We start from the raw sequence: 18,334 nt of genomic DNA, 5'->3' as shown, positions 1-18,334 counted from the left end.
TTGCTAAAAAGACTTTCTTCCCCCCCCGCCCCTCCCCCCCCAAAAAAAGTGAAACCTTAAACAATGGTTTGGGCCCAGTGGCTTTTCGAGTCTTATGAAAATGTGCATTTCTTGAGTCACAGTTTTGGGGTGTTGGGAAGATGGGGATTTTTCTTCTTTGGAGCAAGTTCTCTTTAGGTGGATCAGTTACAGGGTGCCTGGATGGCTCAGTTGGTTAATCATCTGAATCTTGATTTCAGCCCAAGTCATGATCTCACAGTTGTAAGATCGAGCCCCCAGTTGGGCTCTGTGCTGGGTGTAGAGCCTGCTCAAGATTCTCTCTCTCTCTCTCTCTCTCTCTCTCTCTCAAAAAAAAAAAAAAAAAAAAGATGGATCAGTTACCTAATAGAAGAAACCATGGCTCTAGGATGGGGCTCTGTCCCAGGCAGGGCAGAGTGATGGAGGCAGCCCCTGGCAGGGCAGATTTCTAGAAAGATGCCATCCATGTGTCTCCATCTCAGGCTATTAAGGGCCAGGTGGATGTAGGAGAGGTATGAGCTGGGGAGGCACTTGCTGGTCTGAGAAAGCCTCCTGAGGATGTAGGGTCAACATTCCTTAGGAGGGTGTGGACCCGCCAGGGCTAGGATAGCCCAATCCTAGGAAAGCCTGGGGATACCTTGTTTTGTACTTTGTAGGCCTCTCCACAGGTCTCTGTGCCCAGAGGCCACGGCAAGAGTGCCATGGTGCATCAGCAAGCAGAGGCCCCGCTGGGGTCACTTTCCTGTTGGAATAAACCTGGTGTAGGGCCAGGGGTCTTGTAGAGACTAGGCAGGGCTGGCCTGGGCTCCCCAGTTTCCTGTTTTCTCCCCCTAAGTACTAACCAAGCCCAACCCCGCTTAGCTTCTGAGATCAGATGAGATCGGGCGTCTTCAGGGTGGTATGGCTGTAGACTCTGGTTTTCTAACCCAGTTCCACTGAGTGCTAACACCTGCCAGATTCACAGGTCTGATTTGCTGAGGGAGTTCCTGCTGCCTAGTCATAAACCGCAATAAAAGCAGATGGTCTCATCTTTGAAACTGATCATGATAATGATGGGTGACTTTCCTGCATTTTCCATAATCGAAATGGAATGTGCTTGGACTGGCATGTTGGAGGGGCTCATGAGTGGTTATAGGATAATAGGTGGGCTACTGCTGAACATGTCAGTGAGGCCAATGCGAGGCAGTGAACTTGTAGATACCGTGGCCAAAATGGGATACAACATGAGTGTATGCTAATTACTTTAAAAATTAAATACAGCCTTTCTGTGTCAAGACCAGCATGTTAAATTCACATTATGCGCAGTCTTTTGTGCTTGTGAGATAAATCAGTCTTTTGCTTTTTTACATTCTTTTCCCAATTCTGTTCTGTAATATTTTCATGTTCTTATGCATAGCTGGGCAAAGTGCTGTAGTTGCTGTAAATGCCCTAGGAGCCTGTGACATCTAGTCCCTGAGTCACCCTTGTGCCTGCTTGCACACAGGGCATCAGCATAGCCATTGTGACGGGCATGGTCTTCAAACATTTGAAGTCCAGGCTGGACCATTAGCTCTCCCGGGCGGGGATCTTCCATGGCATTTCTTCACCTTGGCCATTTACTAGCCATTTAGTAAAGTCTCCCTTTACTTCCTTATATTCTGGACCAGGAATAGGAAATTGAATCAACTGTGTACCTTATGGCTGGCTGTGATTTTCACGAACTTCCAGACGCAGTTTCCACCTGGGAGCAGGCCTGCTCAGGATTTGAGTCTTTTTTTTGTTTTTTTTTTATGGCTAGTCTTTATTTGGGACACACTTCTTTCAGCACTCAGCATACTCAGTGTGGGTTGGGCACTGTGTTTCTTATTTTAGGGACCCAGAGACAAAGCTGGTGGTGATCCTGCCATCCCCTGGCTCTGGGCTGCTTCTCTAAAGTCCAAAGTGAACTTTAGAAAAATTAGGTATTTTTGTACACCTGCATGGATACCGCATGTGCTCCTGGGGTTCTGGCCTCAGCCGGCTCTGACCCTGCTCTGCTGCCTTTGGAGTCCTAAGAGAAGCACTTCAAGGGATGCTGCAGCCTTATGTTGGCCCCCTGTCCCTGCCTCCTGCCTGGGAGCAGGGAGCCCCTTTGACACCCAAGCAGCAAGTTCTTCCGTGGTGGATCAGCTCCAGGACACCCCTAGACTCTAGGAATGACCCCCAGCATGCCACTCAGAGAGTGTGAGCCCTGTCCCTCCTCCAGAGTCCACCTCCCAACAGGGCTGGGTCAGGCAGTCTACCCTGCTTGGAGGAGATGGGGGAAGGAGGAGGGGAAGGAGCTGGGTGGAACTGGACGAACTCTTCCCCAGGATGATCCAAGGAGCCAGTCGAAGTCTCCGTGTGATGAGGTACTCTGTGGCCCAGCGATGGAGCGAGGCTGCCCTGGACTCTGGAGATGGACGTTGGTGGCATCGTGTAATGCCGCACCTTGGACACTATGGCACTTCTCTGCTTTTCCTATATTCCTTCTGCCACGTTTTGTGCTGTCCTTCCTCCCCACACTCTTCCATGAGGCCCTTCCTTTCTCTTCATGGTCAGTCAGGCCTTGAAAGGGACCAAGTGGGGCTTTGGTGGCAGCCTCAGCAAAGGCTGTGGAATCATAAAACGTGGATGACCACACGAGAGAGCTGAGGGGTCTCATTACCCCATCCCCGCGTCCTCTGCATGTACCCTGGTATGTTGGGGGCCCCACTGAAGTCCCAGACAGCACAGAGTGTCCCCAGAGCTGTCCCTTCCCTGAGAAGTCAGTCAGCAGCATCCCACGAGGGCATTCTCTTCAGTGATAAGCAACCTTGCCTGCCCAACATACCTGCCAAGAACAGAGGCTCACCTGGAAGGGAGTAGGGAGGCAGGGGCATGGGGCAGAAACGAGTCTGCAGTATCCCTTGAAGTATTAGAGTATCATTGACTATATTCCTTATGCTGTGCCCTTCATCCCCAATGACTTATTCATTCCATAATCGGAAGCCTGTATCTCCCATTCCCCTTCACCCATTTTGTACATCTTCCTCTCACACCTTTCCTCTGGCAACCATCAGTTTGTTTTCTGTTAGATGTCCTGGCTCTTGGTAGGCAACCACCTAAAAAATGAACACACTGTGTCGTACAAATAGGACTTAGCTGTGAGGCAGGCAGGTCACCAGGGCTACCTGTTCCTACTACTCATGTAGCATGTTCAGGCCAAACTAGTGGCTCTCAGAGTGGGGCCCTGGGCCAGTAGCATCGGCATCATTAGGAACTTGTTGGTAATGCAACATTTTGGGCCCCATCCCAGATTCCTGAACTGGAAACTCTGGGGCTGAGGCTCAGCAATCTGTGGTCTAACCAGCCCTTCAGGCGATTCTGATCCACACTCAAGTTTGAGAACCTCTGTTTCTGTTCTTGGTCACCATTCTGGTCCGTATTCTTGAATCGCCTCTGGAAGTTACCTCAGGTTGCAGAAGACTCCTTTTCTCCTGAGGTAACTGGGCAATTGCTCATTTGCTACCTTGTGGCAGCTGTTGAATGATCAGGTTTATGGTGATTTAATTTTTACAGTGGTATTTAGCTTTCCATGTGTTTATCTCATGTCCTGAACTCGCACAGAAACTCCTAGAGAGCAAGGATCTTGATTTACCTTTTTTAAAATATATACTTATTTATTGATTTGAGAGAGCACAAGTTGGGGAGGGGCAGAGAGAGGGAGAGAGAGAGAATCCCAAGGAGGCTCTGCACTGTTAGCATAGAACCTGACGCGGGGCTTGATCTCACGAACCATGAGATCATGACTTGAACCGAAACCAAGAGTTGGACACTTAACTGGCTGAGCCACCCAGGTGCCCATGGCTTACCTTTTTTAAATGAGTCTAGCTCAGCGTCTTCCAGTGACAGTTGCTAATCACTGGCTGCTACTTGAAGGCTGCTGTTTTCTCATCACTCCAGCAGGCCACACTGCCTGAAGCAAGTGAGCCTTGGCATTAACTCTGCTGCTTGTTTCCATCTTTACCCTGACTTTACCCGCTTTGTTCATCCTCCCAGAGTAACTTCCTTCCTGCCACCTGGGCAGGGATGCTGGTCACATAGTAATGGCAGTGTGCCTCTCCCCGATCCCCCGTGAGTGAGTGAGAAGAAGTGCAGGTTAAATACACCTCACGAGGGCCGCGTGGGCGTGTGTTTCTAGGCTGTGGGGTGTCCTAGAGGGCCTCCCCTTCCTTTCAAGAGGGGTTTCCAATTCTGTGGTGAGGTTTTATAGCTTCTCTCCAGACCAGTCTTGAACTTTAGGGAGAACTGTAGAGATTGAAGAGCTTAAAGATGAAGGTGCCCTCCCGGCCCTCAGTTGCTGGCCGCCGAAGTGGGCCCACTGCAGGTGGCGTGGTTTCTGGACGTGGCCTTGGCTAGAGGAGACTGGCCTTTCTCCTCCCCTCTCTGGGGCCATTGTGGTGAAATGGTCACCAAGGAATGTGATTGATGTGACTAATTATTTGCTAAATGTTATCCAGGCGACTTTGATATTGAGCTGGATTTTTCAAGGGGAGGCAAGGATTCAGACAGGCAGCGGAAAAAGGGAGATGTTTCAAATGGGCCAACGGTGCAGGCAAACCTGGGGAAAAGCAGGCTGTGTTGGCCCGGTGGTGGCAGGGTGGGCGGGCTCCGTGCGCATTTGTGTAGGGGTGGGACGGAAGGCAAGGCCGCAGAGGGTTTGCGTGTGAGGCTGGGAAACCTCCGTGTACACTGAGGGGTTGTCAGGAGGAGGTGGGAGCACCAAGAGGAGTGTCACAGGTCAGCGCATCTGGCAGCTGAGTGTGGGCTGGAGAGGGCTGAGACCCCCGTCACTACTGCGGGGTGTTAGAGTTAGCCTCTTGGCTCAGAGCTTCAGCCGTGTTGGTCCGGGGCCCTGGGCCATCAAGAGGAAGACACTGTGAGGCTGGGAACTGTGGTCTCTATGGACTAGAGTTTGCTCTACAAGGGAAAACTGACATGGAGCTGGTAACGGATACTGGAAAAAATACAAAATAAGAGAACGTCCAGGAGCAGGCCAGACTCTAGAAATAATACGGCCTGTAGCCATTTAGATGAAGTGCTTACCACTTATGCCTAATTAGCCTCAGTAACAGTTCTGAGTGTGGTTAAGTGGGTGCAGTTAGCTTTATTATGCTTTTAGTTGGGTTCTTCATCTGATTCTTCTTGAAGCTTGTTTGTTTTGTCAGAACTTAAAAAAAATTTTTTTAATGTTTATTCATTTTGGAGAGACAGAGCACCAGTAGTGGAGGGGCAGAAGAAAGGGAGACACAGAATCCGAAGCAGGCTCCAGGCTCTGAGCTGTCAGCACAGTCTGATGTGTGGCTCAAACTCTGACCGGCAAGATCATGACCTGAGCCGAAGTCGGGTGCTTAACCGACTGAGCCATCCAGGTGCCCCTGTTTTGTCTGAACTTTAAAACACATAAAGGAAAATTAACTTTCAGGGCAATAGAAGTGAAAAAAATGGAGATTTCTAGGGCGGGGCTGAGATAGTCTGGAAGTGCTTAGCAGAGGTGGTAACTTTCATTAGGCCTTGGAGACCAGAGGTTGGTATTTGTTCTTATTGTGACCTCAGCATTGTGTGGGATTTGGGGGAAGGAGGTATAGGAATTGGCTTGGGCTGCCATCCCAGAATACCGCACACAGGGAAACTTAAACAGAAGAAATTTATTTTCTCGCAGTTCTGGAGGGCCAACGTACCAAATCAAGGTGCCGCCCCAGCTGGTTTCCGGTGAAGCCCCTGTCAGCTTGCAGATGGTCTCCTTCTTGCTGTGTTCTCACATGGCCTTTTCTGTGTGTGGGGAGGTGGGTGTGTGGGGTGTGGTTGGGGAATTGCTCTGGTGTCTCTTCCTGTTCTTATAAGGACTCCAGCCCTATCAGATCAGGGTCCTACCCTTATGGCCTCACTGAACCCTAATTACCTCCTTAGAGGCCCTGTCTCCAAATACAGGCACATTGGGGGTCAGGGCTTCATCACGTGAATTCGGGGGTTGGTGGGTGGGTCACACAGTTCAGTTGTAACAGGTGGCCCGTGTTGCTTAGTCAGCCATCTGGCGTCAGGTCAGGATGTGGACTGGGTGGAAAGGAGAGAGCCGTCAGGAGACCTGACCAAGGATAGGAGGAGGGGAGAGGCGTGGAGGACGTTGAGAGGGTGGCCGCCACAGAAGAGAGGGAGGGCCTGGTCAGCCTGGTGCATTCTTTCAGGTCTCTCCATGTTCTCTCCTGGTATTCAGGAGCCAGCATCATTTACAAAAGGATGCTTCTTCAGGCTGGAGTGTCACTGAAGTTCAGTTTCTTTTGTCCTCATGCTTGAGTCCTTTTGCTACAAAGAGCTCACATCCAAGTTCTTAGAATCACTGTCCCCCCCTGGAAAGCAGACTTCAACGTCCAAAGAAGTGTGTGGAGGCTTTACCTCCTACGTCAGGCAGCATCTATTAACATTGACAGGAAAAGGAGCAGGATTTCTCACCATCTTCCTTTGAGGGACCAGTCTAGACTATTCCATGGGAATAGTCCCCTTTCAGATAAAGAAGGAGGAGTTTTACGGAGTGTCTGGGAAGGGAGAAAATAAATGAGCTTGAGGAGGGCGTCCCCACCGCCTCCATACCCAGGTGAGGTGAGAGAGGCAAGGACCAGAAATCCTCAAGGGGGCTCGAAACAATATCGGGGCGGAATGTTCTGAGGACAAGGAAGACCTTCCCCTACTGCTCTCCAACTATACTTCAAGGAGCTGAATGGCTCTCAAAAGTGAGCTAAGAGAAAAGACACAACAACCCACCGCCCCAGAAGGTGAGGCCTGGGCCTGAACAGATGCGAGCCCTTTGTTCGCAGAGCTGGGAGGCTGGTGGGGTGGTGCGGGGCTAATGTGAGCCGCATAATGGGCGGTGCCTTTCATATGCAGAGTAGCCCTTTGATCTGAGGGGGATGAAAGTGCTGAAAAGTGGAGAGGCTCGATGGGGGGCCTTTGTCTTTGACAATAAAGGCATCTGCCGGACTCGAACCCCCTCGCTCGCTCCTTCAGCCCATGGGCTCCCGCAACAATGCCTCAACTGGGACCTGGGTCTCCCCACAGCTGAAGAAGTCTCAGGAAAGAGAAAGAAGCATGCTGCAAATGTTGGACAGGGAGCTTAATCGATTCTTTCCACAGCCCAGAAAGAAAGGAGAGAGACGAACTGTAGGGACGCAAGGGGAGAGTGGAAGGGGAGACGTGGGGGGGGGGGGGTAGATCTGGGGGGAAGAGGGGGCGGGTGGGAAGGAAGGGTGGCATTTGAACACTGGAGCAAACTCTCTGGTAATAAGCTTGTTACTTTTCCGAAGACAGTGCAGATGGGGTGAGTATGTGTCACTGGAGGGTTGGAGAGGAGTATTCAGCTAATAAGACATGTTTTGGGGGTCAACTGACACTTTAAAAAAAAAAGACAGTATAAGGCAAGCTCTAATATGAAAGCAGACATCCATTCAGATATTTCCAGAGGGGAAAAGAAAGTCCTTTTAAGTCTGTACACTGTCAGAAACTCTATGCTAATTGGAGTTTTACTAGAATTGTAATACTTTCCAATAGTTCTTTCTTTCTTGCTGTCTCTTACTCTTCTTGAAATCTTAACCAAGACTCAAAACAAAGCACTTGGCATTTGGCCTAGAGATGTTCTGCTTGTGGATGGTTTTTGAGTCTATTCTGTGGGTGGATGTACTCCTTGGAAGTAAGCCTGATGGTTCAGCCAGTGCTATATCATGGAGTTGGATGTTCACCCAGGCGTCATGGGAATGGCTTGGGAGGGAGTGGATAGGCATGTCCTGTATAGGGCTGTCCCTTCACGGGCTGTGGCTTTGGGTAGGGGTTTGGGAGAGGAGGGAGCGTGGTGATTTTGGCATCTCTCATATGCCTAGCTCTCTGCTATTTCAGAAGAGTCTGAAGGGTCTGAAATGGGAGTATGGTTTTGTGGATGTTTTCCTCCAGAGGTGGAAATTGACCCGATATAGTGATCTCTGAGTGAAGGGTATTGATTAACAGACACAGAGGGTGACTTTGAGGCAGTCTCTGAATCTTTTTACCCGAGTGGCACTGTTATAACCAGGATAGGGCATCCAGGAGAAGTGAGTACTTAGAGGAGGGTACTGTTCTTTCTTAGAGGTGCATGGGTCCTAATCAGCTGGGCCTTGCTTTGGAAGAAGTAGGCTTTAGACACCTTGGAGAGGTCAAGGCTGGTCTTGCTGCCCATCCTGCTATTCTATCCAGCTTCTTACTGGAAAGAGCATGAACTTTGGAGGCTATGAATCTGGGTTTGAATCCTGGCTCCCTCATTTCTTCTCTTTTTGACGTGGGGCAAGATACTGAACCTTTCTGAATCCATTTCCTCCTCTGTAAAGAACGTTTGTAAAGGACCCAGTGCATAATAGACATTTGATGGAAGCTGGTGGTGACCTTTGCTCATGTCACTCTAAGTGGTTGGGCTTATCACTACCTACTCAATATGCCCTAATACCCCATCTCTGTTGACACATCTTTACACCCTCGGTTCCTCTTGCCTTGCTCCATTTCTTCATTCCTAGGCATTCTTTTCAAACTAGCAGGAAAAACCAGGACAACCTTGGGGTTGAATTTTATTTCTTTTTTTTTTCTTTTTTTTTTAATGTTTATTTATTTTTGAGACAGAGAGAGACAGAGCATGAACAGGGGAGGGGCAGAGAGAGAGGGAGACACAGAATCTGAAACAGGCTCCAGGCTCTGAGCTGTCAGCACAGAGCCCGACACGGGGCTCGAACTCACGGACCGTGAGATCATGACCTGAGCCGAAGTCGGACGCTTAACCGACCAAGCCACCCAGGCGCCCCTGAATTTTATTTCTGAATCCAGTAGTTTGCCACCTTACTTGCCTTTACTCCAAGTGTCCATCTTGGAGTGATTGGTTCAGGAGCCAGTCTTGTCAGTGATTGTCTCAGGATCTGGTTTTAAGCCAATCAGCATGCAGAATTCCTCTGGCTATTCTCATTGGTGTAGGTGTGAGCATGTGTCCTAAGTTGGTGCAAATCAATGGAAGAGACAGAGAGAGAGGTTAGAACAGAGGTTTTCATTTGCCCTGGGTAGGCTTGAGTTTTCTAGTTATAAGGGTGTCCAAAAATAAAGCAGTTACATAGATCAGGAGAGCCCTGAACTTACCATGCTCCTCTGCTTTGGCCTTTCTGCTGTGTGAGAGTCTGTTTCCCTTTGGTTTAAACTAACTTAGGCTCTGTTCATCCTGATTCCCACTGTCCCTGTGACTGCTCCATATAAACCCATTCCTTATCTGAAGTCACCATTTTTCTTTATCAAACATGTATTCTAAACAATGTAGTATTTGGTCTTGCTTTCGAATTATTCTATAATGGAACTGGATTATGTACATTCTTCTGTGTCTTGCTAGTTAAGCAAAATTGTGTGATATTCACTCACACTAATGTGTATGGCCATGATTCATTTTCATGGTTGTGTGGCATCTACCACAATTTTTTAGTTCTCTTCTTGATGGACATTTGGGCTGTTCCCAGGGTTTTGCTGTTTCAAATTATTTTGCTATAAACATCATCATAGTAGTCTCCTAGAACACATATGTGAGAGCTTCCTTCCCATATGCTATGGTTTTCCTTTTTATTTAATTGAACTGTAGTCAGGAACGCTGGGATGACTCTCTAGGGACACTTTTCTGAACCTCGGTCTTCCTGCTTTGACTCCTCTTTAACCCACTTCAAAGGCTACTGTCTCCTTGGTCTCAGGAATTAGGTACCTGTGATCTCCAGCCACTTTCCACCTTCTCCTGGCTCCACAATGATCCCCTCACTGCTCCCTAGCATGGTCTTAGACATGCTATTCCCTTCTACCAAGAGAGGAGACCACCATTTTTGGTAGTAGGACAGGCTTCTTCAAATTCTTTGAGAGCCAACCCAGCTGTGTCTCTCATGTGGAGAACCTGAACTAGTCATAGATTGGCTCCTCCTGTTTGTAAGATGCCCTAGATCCTTCCTAGTGGGGCTGTGGTGAGGGCAGGAGCCCCCTACTAGTTTGTAGGGCTACCCTAACAAAGTACCACATACTGGTGGCTTAAACCAACAGAAATGTATTCTTCAATAGTTATGGAGACTAGAGGTCTTAAGTCAAGGTGTCAGCAGGGCCGTGCTCCCTCTGAAAGGCCTGGAGGAGAATCCTTCCTCACCTCATCCAGGTTCTAGTAGTTGCTGGCAATTTTGGCATTTCTTGGCTTATGGATGCATCACTCCAATCTCTGCCTGTGTCGGTCATCACATGGCTGTCTTCTCACTGTGTGCCTCCACAGTATCTTCTCTCTGTGCATGTCTTGTCAGTGTCCAGATTTCCCCTTCGTGTAAGGATACCATTCAGATTAGGACCCACCCTAAAAACCTCATCTTAGCTTGATTACATCTGCAAAGACCCTATTTCCAAATCAGGTGAATCACATTCACAGGTAACAGGGATTAAGATGAGCTTGTCTTTTGGGGGGAACAAAATTCAACCCACAACATCCTCTTTTTACCTTTTCTGCTGCATCTATAGCTGGCTAAGGAGGTGACTTTTGGATTGACTTATCTTGCCTGACCTGTGGGGACTTTAGCTTATCGTGTGGTGATGGGAACTCCTTCTGCCAGGAGCTCTATCCTCTGTTTTTCTTCTTTCTTTCTGCGCTTCAGCATGAACCTGGGAAACTCTGGCTTCCATCCCAGTCACTCATGGAGTCTTCACTGTGCCCAAATGAGATGATCACTGGACATTAGCTGTTTGTACATTGGGCTTACTGGTTGTCTTTGCAGTGGCCACATTCCTGCTGCCCTTTGGGGAGAGACTGGCTTCTGGTGACATGCTGGAAGCACCCTCCTGGGACAAGCTTGCAGTACTCTCCTCCTCCATCTTGTTCATACTCCCTGAGGACATGTTGTGTCCCACAACCCCCTGGTCATGCCAACTGTGCCTCTTCCTGGACCCTTGCTGGCTGTTCCTGTCATGCTCCATCTGTCTGTCCTGGGCTTATAGACTTGGTTGCTGCCACACTCACAGCTCTTGCTGCAATCCTGTGGCTGTCCAGGCTGCTTCCACTCCTGTCGTTGCCCCTTTGTCAGGTCCTGGAGGCTCCATTACTATAGGAGAGTATGTGCTTGGGATAGATACACCGGCCCTTCCGTGAACAGAGGTCTCTTGGAGGTACATTGGATTCCCTCACCCCAGCATAACCAGAGAGGTGGCTTAGACACCACAGGGACCATATGGAGGCTTCTGATGAACACCTGACCTGATTCCCTTCTCCATGGAGCCCCATGGCCTGTGCCAAGGGGAGGAGAAACAATTGAGGGAGAGAAGACCGGATGTGAGACCAGAAGTGTCTGTTCCCCTTCCTTTCTGAAATGGAGAAAATCAAATGCTTCCAAGTGGAAGAACAGTATGTGCAATCTCCCATTTGATGCAGGAATGCCCTCCTATGGACATTCCAATTTTACTTGAACAGTCCCAGTGCCAGGGAGAGCGATATTACAGTCCCCAGGTCACATCCTTGTACACTTACATATTACACACTCGTGCTAGTGTTTCTGTAGGAGAGATCTCTAGGAGTAGGACACACACATTTTCTATTTTGATGACTGCTAACAAATTGTGCGTGTATGGAAACACACATTGTACTGATGTATACAAAAATGAGTACATGGCAATTATGGAGAGACATGGAACTCCAAAAGAAGGAAGGACTTTCTAATAGTTAAAAATGTTGCACAGCAGAGCACCTGACTTGAGATAGAAAGCATTCAAAAAGAAGAGCTTGGTATACTGAGAAGCTCTCCAAGGTGGTAAATCCCTTTGCCAAAAAACCATTGGTGGTTTATTTGGCCCTGAGTCCTTCCAAATGTAACACATCTTCCAGGTGAGTCTCCAGGAACAGCAAACGTTTTGCAGGACGTGTCTCAAAGCACTCTGAGCCCGTCTCTTTCTGTGTTTGCACACTGGAGGTGCCACTGGGCTCTGCTTGTCCTCTGTCATAGACACGGGCATGTCCTTTGTATCCCCAGCAGGGTTGGCCTGAGTTCTGCCAGGACCCTCCACTGATGGCTTCAAGAGATATACGAGTTTTTCCCAACAGGAGAGAAGTCTTCCTATGGATCTAAAGGGACACCCTGAAGGTAGCAGGAATGGCCAGTTGCAAGCTTCAAGTGTAGCTGCTGTTTCACGTGGTCAAGGACAAAAATCTTAACAGGTTTCAGGGAAGTAACCTGGTTGGCTCTGAGGTCTTGGGAGCCTTTGGTTCCTTCCTCTGGTGGCCTCCGGTGACACATGTGGCATGCTTTTCATAACGTGTGACTCGTCAGGCCAGCAGCACGGCGTTGGGGTGTGGCGGATGGGCTGACGAGTGCCATGCCCGTGGTCCCCATTCGTGATGTGTTGTGCACATCAATCACTTCTCTTTTGCTGATCAGGATGATGTTGCTCTAAACAACCTTATGCCCTTGAGTGCATACTCTTCTTGTATTCTTGTTGCTGCAGGCCTCCCGGGAGGTGCTGAGCTTGCCCACTGTGTGGCTGCTGTGGGCCAGGTAATGCTATCAACCAGGTTTGCTGCTCCTGGCACTGCTTTCAATGGCAGGGAAAACTGGAGCTCAGGGGCAAGGTAGTGCCTGTGATGGCCCATCCCTTTCTGGAGCTTCTGCCTCCACCTAAACTCCCATGGGGTGTTTGTTTCTACCGGACTGGCCTCTGTGACCTGTTGCCATCAAACACCCTTTTGTTCTGTCCCACTCCCAACAGCCACCCCCTTAGGACAGGGATAGAATCTTTTCCCCCCAGTGCAGCTCCCCCTCCCAGAGGGCAGCCTGACTCAGTGGAGTGGGGAGGGGAGGGGCTCCTGTTATTATTACAATTATAATGCAAATACATCATGCTAACCCCCTCTGGGTGCTCAGAGTTCTAATATTCTACCATCCCCACCTTTTGTCCTCTTTCCCCTAATGTGTCTTGCTTTGCCCTCAGGTGAAAAGAGTGACGGTGAGTGACAGGAATCTATGTAAGGCATCTGCCACTCAGGAATTTTCTAAGAGACTTGGTTGCCCTACATCAGCACAAGTAGCTTGGCAAGACAGTAACCATACAGGAGGCATAATCTGTGGAACTTCCCCGTGCATTCCAAAAGCTAGACTTGAGAATGTAGTATGTGGACTTCTTCTGAAATGATGTTTTGGGTGGTGGTTTCTAGGTTCGGCCACACATAGTTTTGTCTGCATGGAGGAAATGTAGAAGCAATTTTGTTTCAGAAGCATGCTGGTCCCAGAGCCCACATCCTTCCCGGTGAGGATATGAGTCAGACTTCAAAAACTATGATGCCGAGAAACGTCATTCATCCGGGGTCAGAGAACCGAGCCAGGGATTGACTGCAGGGCAGCGCATACCAGCAGCTCTGTCTCTGGAGACAGTTCATATTTGAAAGAGTTGGCTGTGTTAGCTCTTCATTTCTTCAGGTTCTTGAAGCTCTAACCCTGACTTAATTCCCTCGGTGACTCCCAGCCCCGCATTTGGCGTCACCTGTGGGTGAATGTGGGGCGGTTCATGTATTTATGGGAGGTGCCCATAAGGGGGCTGCGGCACAGGCTCGGCATGGTTTACGTGCAGCTGTTACAAAGCACGGAGCAGCTCTGGCTGCAGTGTGGACTGATACCCAAGATTAAAGGAAATAAGCAAGCTACAGAGCAGTGGGTAGACCATGCTGAGATTTATGTCAGCCGTGAATTGGTGGATACTGGGCTGCAATCCGTGGTTTGGAAGACATTGGCTTAGCAAGTTCGTGTGAAAACCAAGCCATTTGGGTGTCTGGTAGGAGAAGGCTTATCTGAGATCTTGGAGAAATGAACCTGAGTCTTTGCAGGATTGTCTGAAATCGTCTGTAGAATTCTGCCTGGATTTCTCCTTGGGGCCCGCCTGAGTCAGCCTGAACCCAGAGCAGAGGTCCTGGTGACGAGGGATAGAAGCAGAAAAATGTTCACCTGTAGCCCAGAAGGTTGACCTATGCCTGCATAGTTTCATAAGGATCAGCTATGGGCCGGTTGCTACATCCATAAAGGGTCTCATGACTGCCGTAAATCTCACCGATAGTTAATACCAAGGTGAATGACAAACATTTTAGAAACCTGCGCAAGTAGTTTTATGAGTAGAATTCGAAGAAGACATTTATGACTTAAAACTCCCTGCACGTCCCCTTCCCCCTTGAGCACTAAGCATATAACCCCCAGCTTCATACAGCGAAAATGCAGCTCTCTGTGCCCACAGGGCCCTGTCCCGTGCAAGCTAACTACTCTAAGATGTACTGTACAACGTCTCAAGAATTCTTTCTTGGCCATTGTGCTCAAGGATCTCGCAACACTAGTGATGTGGGGGGAAAAAAGCAGAAGAAAAAAGATTCAATTTCCTTACAACTTACAGCCTATTGACAAGTCCCTGAGACAGGCAGAGTGACTGACATTCCTCTGGGAGCTCAGCTGTCTCAGTGATGACACTTTGCTAAGGGCAAAAAGCAGTCTTAGCTTAACATTATCCCCACCTTTAGGATCCTGTAAGTCTACTTTAACATATAAAAATTCCTTTGAAAACTTCCCTTATCTTCCCCCACCCCCCCCCCCCACCCCAGGATATAGGTTGGCAAACATATTCCAAGCTTATGGTCCACTCATGTACATCTGAAGGGTCTCATGACTGAGGTTTTATTAGACAGTAAATGACCTTTTCCTAAAAGTAGCTAGCCTCCTCAGGATCCTGGAAACCTTGTTTCCAAAATACCTTAGAGACTTACACTATCCCTGACCCCCTGCAACCTGAAGGTATATAATCAGTCACCTGTCACAACCCCAGTGCAGCTCTTTCTGCCCATGGGTCCTGTCTCCCTGCTTTGATAAAACCACCGTTTTGCACCAAAGACATCTCAAGAATTCTTTCTGTGCTTCAGACCACATCACTAGGACAGCTTTGGATAGGGGGTGGTGGGGACACCTCTGGGGTGCCTCTGGGCTCCTGCATCCAGCTTGCTTTCTCACTGGCAAGGCTGTAGGAAACCTTCATTTGTCCCTTCTTGTAGTCACAAATTTCCCCTTTTCTTTTCTATGACTTGCTGTAGTCATTAATGTTATCTTATGGATAAGGAGGAGGATTCAGGCTGCCTGTGCTTCAAAAACAATGTTTGCCAAACCCTGGCTTTTAATTCCACAACCCTCTTGTCTTACGTTATAATGTATAACTTTAGTATTAATTCATGGAAAGGCATTTATTTGAATCCTTAAAGGTCAAAAGAACACAAAGCGGAGGAGATATCTCTACATCTGTCTATCATGTGTCTTCTGTCGGCTTTTACACACAGAGACTGTCCATGGACGGATACATAAGTCGCTGGAAGTGATTGTTTTTAGGGAGGATGATTCAGGTACAGGAACAGGAGGGACTTCTTTTTCTTAGTACTGCTTGGAATTTTTACCATATTCATATGAACTATTAAAAAAAGGGTAAGCTGAGCCTGACACGTTTTAACTTGTGTCTCCAAACGCTTCCCTTGAAGTCCTAACCCTCAGGACCTGAGAATGTGATCTTATTTGGAAATGGGGTCTTTGCAGATGATTTAGGATGAGGTCATTGGGGTGGGCACTAATCCAATATGACTGTGACTGTGTCCTTATACAAAGGGAAAATTTGGGCATACCTGTTCAGTTGGTGGAGCATTGGACTCTTGATTTGGGCTTGGGTCATGATCTCACGGTCATGAGATCAAGCCCCGCATCAGGCTCTATGTTGGGTGTGGAGCCTGCTTCTCCGTATCCCTCTCTCTCTGGCCCTCCCCTGCTTCTGCATGCACTCTCTCTCTCTCAAAATAAATAAATACCGCTACTGCTACTCTTTAAAAAGTAAAAAATAACAGGGGCGCCTGGGTGGCTCGGTCGGTTAAGCGTCCGACTTCGGCTCAGGTCATGATCTCACGGTCCGTGAGTTCGAGCCCTGCATCGGGCTCTGTGCTGACAGCTCAGAGCCTGGAGCCCGTTTCAGATTCTGTGTCTCCTTCTCTCTCTGCCCCTCCCCTGTTCATGCTCTGTCTCTCTCCGTCTCAAAAATAAATAAACGTTAAAAATATTTTTTTTTAAATAAAAAAAAAAAAGTAAAAAATAACAAATAATGAAAACAAAAAATAGAAAGGGGAAATTTGGGCACAGACGTACGTGGGGAGTAAGCCATATAGAAATTGGAGTTATGTGGCCACCAGCTAAGGAATGATCAGAAGCTAGGAGAGAGATCTGGAACAGATCCTTCCCTAATTCCTTCAGAGGGAACATGGCCTTGCCAGCACCTTGATTTTGGACTTCTGGCCTCCAGAACTGTGAGACAATACATTTCTGTGGTTTAAGCCACCCAGGTTGTGGTACTTTGTTATGGTGGCCCAAGGAATCTAATACAACTCGTGACTAAACGTTAGCAGAGGCTCCAAAGAAAGGGATTGGATGGAGAGGAGAAGGCGGTGGGTGGCACAGAGTTGGTTAGGGAGGAGGTGAGGGGGGCTGCGTGCATAGCCTGGGCCACTCAGCCAGACCCCTGTACTTGCTCGTTTGCCTTGCCTTCCCTTCCTGGTTGTCTGCCTCGGCTCTCATCGGGGCAGGCTGCCCGCTGTACCTGGGCTTGTTGGCTGTCCAGGAACAGTGCCAGGTGTGATTCCATAACCCTAGGAGGCTAGGTCAGTGACAACGCCCCATCAGGATAAACCTCTTGGAAGGTGTCTCTGTGGTCACTGTAACCAAATACAGTTGTTTCTGAGGAATTTACTAATCTGTGAGTCACATCCTGAAACTCCAAATTTGTCAGACTGACTCAGGCTTTGCCAAGCACAGCAAGGAGAGTAAATTGCATAAGAATGACCGACAGTCATTAATCTTGTCAGACTGTGGGGCCTTCCGAGATGCCAGAGTAGGTCTCTAAGGAAGCTGAGTCTGGACCACCATGGTTTTAGTTGGGTGAGTTTGGGGCTTTGTATTGTTTTTGTGGAGCCCTCATGTGTTCCCTGACTCCTGCTCTGGGGCCCTCGAGACTTCCTGCAGAGCACCGAGGGGGAAGTTGCCTCCTCCAGCTGCCAAGGCAGACACAGAGGGCCACCCCTGGTTTGCCCCAAAGAAGGCACCTCCAGCAGTGCCTCTATGGCCCTGCCCCTGGTTGGATGGAGCTTGATCATCAAAAGTAAATATAAGAAGCAAAGACAAACATCCTAGCAAGGCTTTGGAAGCCTGTCATGAACAGGTGAAATGTCTTCAGGGTAAATGACATTTGACTACACTGGGAAGGGACTGAATAAGGCCCACTATGTGGGCCACACGGTCTTCTCCACTTTGCAGACCCGCCTGTCCATTAGAATGTGTGGCTTGATCTTCTCCAAATACCAAGAACACCTTAAAAAAAGCATTTTGAAACCAATGGAAACTCTTGGAGGAAGGTCTGCTAGTTACAGATTCCTGGGCTTGTCCTGAACGCCCTTAGGGGAAGGGCAAAATCCATCAGCATGTATTTGTTGGGAACTTCGTGTGGATTGAGACAGAAAGTGTGAGACCTTGGCCTGGAGCCTGGCATACTGCCCCTCCCCCTCCTCTCCAAAGATCTGTTCCTCCAGCTAATCTGAAGTCATTTAGCAATTCCCAGTGGCGGTGGACAGGTCTTAATTGTGTGGCTTTAGAATCCAGGGGCTCATCCCCATGGAAGACTGAATTTCCTCATTTAGACCATAATTTGTGGACATACACCTGGGTGTATCTGCCTCTTGGTCAGCTCATGTCACCAGTAGAGGGCTGGAGACAGGGCATGGTCCAGAAGGTCCAGGCCCAACAGACAGGAGGGGGATGTTTTGAGAGAAGAGGGGAGGAGGGGACTTTTCCAAGAGGGGCCTGCCCCCAAGGGCCTCAGGACAGGGACAGCCAATACTGGAGTAACCAAGGGAGACAGGGCCATGGGAGGAGGGCATACAGCAGGCTTGCGCCGCAGTGGCCTGTGGGAAGCAACTCAACAAAAGCCTCTGCCACTCAGAATGAAGAGAACGTGTGACAGGAGAAAGGAATGGGTCGTTTGCTGACTTGAGACATGTAATAGGTTGTCTCCGGAGGATCAAAAAGTTCCGGCTGAAGACCTCACGGAGTGCTCAGGCAGACCCTGTCTGTCTGCCTTCCAGCAAACGGCGAGGGAATTTGCTGCTGCCTTCCAGCAGACGGCAAGGCAGTATCTGTACACGGATTCCTGGGGTAGCACGTGGAAGGGCAGCCGT

The 18,334-nt window shown here is 48.9% G+C and overlaps 1 protein-coding gene across 13 annotated transcripts in view; it reads left to right on the top strand.

Annotated features, from left to right (window-relative positions):
* Window positions 1–18,334, top strand: part of TRABD2A (TraB domain containing 2A) — an 81,271-nt gene that overhangs the window by 45,249 nt on the left and 17,688 nt on the right. The window lies entirely within an intron of this gene.

Source organism: Acinonyx jubatus, chromosome A3 (genome assembly GCF_027475565.1).
Source record: "Acinonyx jubatus isolate Ajub_Pintada_27869175 chromosome A3, VMU_Ajub_asm_v1.0, whole genome shotgun sequence".
NCBI classification, from domain to species: Eukaryota; Metazoa; Chordata; class Mammalia; order Carnivora; family Felidae; genus Acinonyx; species Acinonyx jubatus.
This window is presented reverse-complemented; position numbering and strand designations above follow the sequence as displayed.